Source organism: Schistocerca cancellata, chromosome 4, assembly GCF_023864275.1.
Source record: "Schistocerca cancellata isolate TAMUIC-IGC-003103 chromosome 4, iqSchCanc2.1, whole genome shotgun sequence".
NCBI classification, from domain to species: Eukaryota; Metazoa; Arthropoda; class Insecta; order Orthoptera; family Acrididae; genus Schistocerca; species Schistocerca cancellata.
In genome coordinates, this window is record NC_064629.1 from 144,149,723 (window position 1) to 144,154,977 (window position 5,255).

The following is a 5,255-nucleotide window of genomic DNA, read 5'->3' on the forward strand; positions in this document are numbered from 1 at the left end:
GTGTGGGCGCATGGAACATTAGAAGAGATCAGCCTGATGTGAAATAAGAAATTTTGGTTTTTGATACGGACTGAATGGAAAAAATGCTGTATAGTTTGCAAATGTTGATCAAAAAGAAAGTGGAAATTCATCTACCTAAATATTACGCCTCTCCATATTAACCGCGTTCATCCCTGAAATATCAGCGTTCATATTGATTAATTTTTAACTTTTGCCACCCACCCATGTTGACAATGAACCTGTCACTCCGTATAACCCCGTCTCACCTGGAGGGTCCTACTGTACAAGGTATAAATGCAATAAAAGCAGAATTCTTTTCATTGCATTTACGACTCTCAATCGCTCCTGACACAGTCACCTCTTCCATCACACCAGTATCCCACTCGGGGTCCTGTGCAGTACATGTAACGAAGTATGGTTCCTTACATTTGTGTGGTACTTTCTGGAGATGAATGTTTTACCTTAAATTTTTGGTAAAGAATGGAAGATGGCAATGTGCAGTGATGGGTTGCAACAGGAAACTATATCCCTCAAGAGCGACAACGACAATTAATCGGCGTACCATAGCATCAACAAGTATAACGTCCAAAAATTCACTTTGTAGTACTAGAAATATCATCCTGATTCAGCTTTCTTCAACTGCCAGGTCAGTTATGAAGTGGTTTCTTCAAGAACTTCATAGCTTGTTTTCTTTTGAACTTGTAAAAATGTAACCACTGCTCTTTGCCCTAGGGCCTACGTGCTGATATAATGACGATTAAAAAAAAAGTTATAGGAATAAGGACAGAGGAAACGATGTAGTGACCCTCATAAGTATTAAACGAATTGTTGCTGAAAACATGTGTATCTGTGTCTGTATATACATCAAACATTTTCCCCGTCTTTTTCTCACTTGTGCGCTTCCTCTCTCTCTCTCTCTCTCTTACACACACACAGTTACGCTAGTAATAACACACGTCATATATATTGTAATGTCTATGCGCAGACATGTGTATGGCGTAGCGGATGGTGATATAGGGGAAACGTAAATGTAACTCCTAGAGGCCAAATACTGATGACGTGAAGATTCTACGATTCTTTTGATACGATGCTTACTGCTTCAACAGTATACTTACAAACTTGTCCATAATGAACGTAGAGCTGTCCCAAAAAGGAGAAACCTAGGGAAAGAAATATAGCTCCAATAAAAAAATACACGTTGAACTCTGATTTTACCTATAAAATTTCGGAAGTTGTTCAGTGATATTTTCTGGGTAATTTGATATAAGGTCCAGTAGTCTCCGGTGATTCGTTGCAGAGGAATGACGTCATTATAAAAAAAAGCAGCACTCCGTCTTAAGGCCACAAGTGGCCCATCGGGACCATCCGACTGCCGTGTCATCCTCAGTTGAGGATGCGGATAGGAGGGGCGTGTGGTTAGCACACCGCTCTCCCGGTCGTTACGATGGTTTTCTTTGACCGGAGCCGCTACTATTCGGTCGAGTAGCTCCTCCATTGGCATCAAGAGGCTGAGTGCACCCCGAAAAATGGCAACAGCGCATAGCGGCCTGGATGGTCACCCATCCCACACCCGACAGTGCTTAACTTCGGTGATATGACGGGAACCGGTGTATCCACTGCGGCAAGGCCGTTGCCAATGACGTCATTATGATTCACCCGATTTGGTACACCAGTCACATCTGTTTCTGTAGACATACCTCCATGACAGTGTAAACCCCTGTAATACTCAGTCACCGTGGTACAACACAAAACGCAGAGTACAAAGCTACTGTGATGTGTCTGCTGTCGCTGTGGGAACAACTCATCATAGCCTTGTTGTGTCTCTGCTCCATTACATCCAGTGAACCCATATATAAGGTGCTTATTGTCCAAATCTCCATCTTATTGTAACACCTATTTTAGACCTATTTTGTATCTGTATCGATATTTCTACGTCATTTTGTAGTGTTGCTTTTATAGAATGTTGTATCTGTCGTGGAACTTCTTTGACTACGTATACATGTTTCAGTTATGTGAAACTTTTGAACGTTGTTGTTTAAATTATGCTTGTGGATTTAAATAACTAATGGAATGATTGTTTTGTAATGTACTGTAAGTGACTTGGACCATAGTTAGGGAACGTAGGGTTGAATGTAAAAGATGTAGGGAAGCCCCGCAGCTACGGAAGTAGCTTGGCGGAGTGGAAAAGGTGTGGACGGCGCGCAAGTGGCAATTCGTCCTTTGTGACGGGGAAGGAGTCTGGGCTGAGCAGAGCTGTGGTTAACACCTCGCTAGCAGTAGCGAATCATTGTGGCTCATATTCCTGGTGTTTTGAGGCTAGAAGAGTTTAAGGGCAGTATTTATGGGCCTCGGATGCTGCATTTGGTGATACCATTGTCATAGCATGGTTTTTGGCCCTATGAAGATAATTCCGACGCCAAGAAGATATGTAACAGGGTGAGGCCCACTGTATTGCTATGACTGCATCGCCGCCGGCTTAACAGCCACTACAAATTGCGCCACCAGTGCTGCCAGCCTTCCACTAAATTGTTTATATTAGGCACTCTGTAAATGAACCAGGTATTTCTGAAATTTGGTTGATTTTATGATAATAATCGTGGTGTTGCTACAAATTCTATATTACACCCGTGATTATCCCAAATCACAAACCTGGACAGGAATCCTATCCTAGTGAATTTAATTCGGTGTGTCCTAATTTATTATGAGAAAGTGGCTGAACCTGAATTTATGTGTTGTCATTTGCACAGCCAATTATATTTCTGAGTAGGTCAAAAGACTGATTATGAAAGCACGTTTGGCCAGCCGGTGTGGGCGAGCGGTTCGAGGCGCTTCAGTCCGGAACCGTGCGACTGCTATGGCCGTAGGTTCGAATCCTGCCTTGGGCATGGATGTGTGTGATGTCCTTAGGTAGGTTTAAGTAGTTCTAAGTTCTAGGGGACTGATGATCTCAGGTGTTAAGTCCCATAGTGCTCAGAGCCACTTGAACCTCTTGAAAGCACATTTGTTATTTAAAGAGTCATAGTTTGTTGTTCTTTATTCAATTAATAATTAATTATAAGAATACTTACCATTTCTCATACATACTGGTGTAGTTTTGTTAATGAGCATGGTTCTTCAAAGTATGAAAGTTTAAGGGTCCTCATGTACTAGGCTAGTTTGTTAATGAAGCAATGCAAAGGCTCCTTCAGAGCAAGTGTAATTAGATTTGCATTCTGTTTAGTTGTTTCAAACCGAATTTAAGAAATAACTATTTACTGTCTTACCTATTCTAATGCAAGATGGTTAATGCACAGGCATAGAGACCCTGTACTAAGCGATGAAGTTAGAGATTATGATCATTAACAGACCCACCGGTTTAAATTCAGAATCATTTCAAGCTTTTTCCTGTTCAATATTGCTACTAGTTTCATGTGTGTCGGTAATTGGTTTTGTAAAATGTTACACCTAGTTCATTTAAGGTACGTGTTATTGAGAGGCATATGTTACTATCTCATTGACCATTTGTTTGTTGGTAGCACATTTATCTGCAAGGTTAGATTACTGTGTTGTACTGTGAACAGATATAAGGAAAGAGTTTTAAAAAAATGGTTCAAATGGCTCTGATCACTATGGGACATCTATGGTCATCAGTCCCGTAGAACTTAGAACTACTTAAACCTAACTAACCTAAGGACATCACACAACACCCAGTCATCATGAGGCAGAGAAAATCCCTGACCCCCCCCCCCCCCCCCCCCCGCCGGGAATCGAACCCGGGAACCCGGGCGTGGGAAGCGGAAAGAGTTTAATGTGTGTGTCAAGGAAGGTTAGGTAAGCCTTAGCTCTGCCCTCTGCTTTATCAATTGGCTTGACACAAGAATGACTAATTATGCTAGCGGCCGGTTTTAATATGTAATGTTGCAACTTGCTTTTGTGCTGGGAGAACGTCTGTTGGTTATACTTTCCTGGAGTGTTTCGGAAACGAATCTCAGTTTGATCGTTCTGTTTCCATTATGTTATCTCACGGTCACAACTACTTAAAAATTCCTCGCAGAGGTATAACGTTAGCATCGATTGCCGTTTAAAGGTGGTCGGTGTTACCGTTACACTATCTATACTGCTGTGAATCACTGTAATGTACAAATAACCCTGCTGGAAAAAGAATCCCGAGGCAGCGCCGATCAATACTGAATCCAGTCTTGAGGATGAAGAGTAAGGTGGGCATTACTGCTGTTAACAACATGTACCGTGAGATGGAGAAAGTTTGCTTCAAAACAAGACACTCAGCACGTACCCTCGACACTTGCACTGTTGTGCGAATATTTTCAGTGCAATGGAGATTCAAAGAAAAATGAGGCGTACGAAATCAAACGAAATTCGATTACTCTGCAACGAGACACTAGAGACTGGCGGTGCCTTACTGCAAACTACTCAGGAAATATCCCTGAACAACATCCTAAACTTTGTCGGAGAAGTTTTTCTCACCCTCTATATCTTTACACGTGAGTGGACCTGCAAAGTTTCTTAAGAATGGGTATCGAATACACATGAATTTGAAACAAAATTGTGTGTTATTGCTCATTTCGTGACTGTGCATGGTTATACTTTCTGCAGGTAGAAATAAAAGGAAAAGACTCCAGGATGAGGATGTGGAGGGGATGAGTAGGAGTTAAAACTGGCAACCTTTTCATGAGGTAGGATTTCTTTTATCCGTTACTCCACAACTGCTCTTATAAACAGCAATAAAGTTGTGATACGTAGTATATTCTCTGCACCTACATCCATAGTCGAGAATGCTAATATAAACTAGAGTGGTAACGCCAGCCATAGGTAACTTGTTCAAATAGTGGTTGTGGAAGAATTTCGCCCCAAAAATTCGACGGTAAAGAAGGTCTAGTGTCACTAATTATCAGACTGTGTCTCACTGTTCCTAGTCAAATCTCAATCGTTTTCACAAAAAGTCTCGTGGCGTGATGGCTCGTCACATTTGACACTGTCCGATTGAAATGCGTCTTTTGGGTGGTTGCATTAACCTCGGCATTCTTCTCGCTGCTAGTAGAAACTACTAGGCTCTGCGAGGAGAACGTGTATCACCATCTGTTTTCTTTTCTTTAATGCATACCCATAGTAACACAAACCTAACATGAAAATGCACAAGCGCTCGACACAGTAAATCTACCAAGAAAAATGAACTCCCTGTTGTATCGAAATCAAAGTACTGCGCGCTGTCACTTTGCAATGTGGGCGACAGTAGCCTAAATTGTACCGGCTCACAA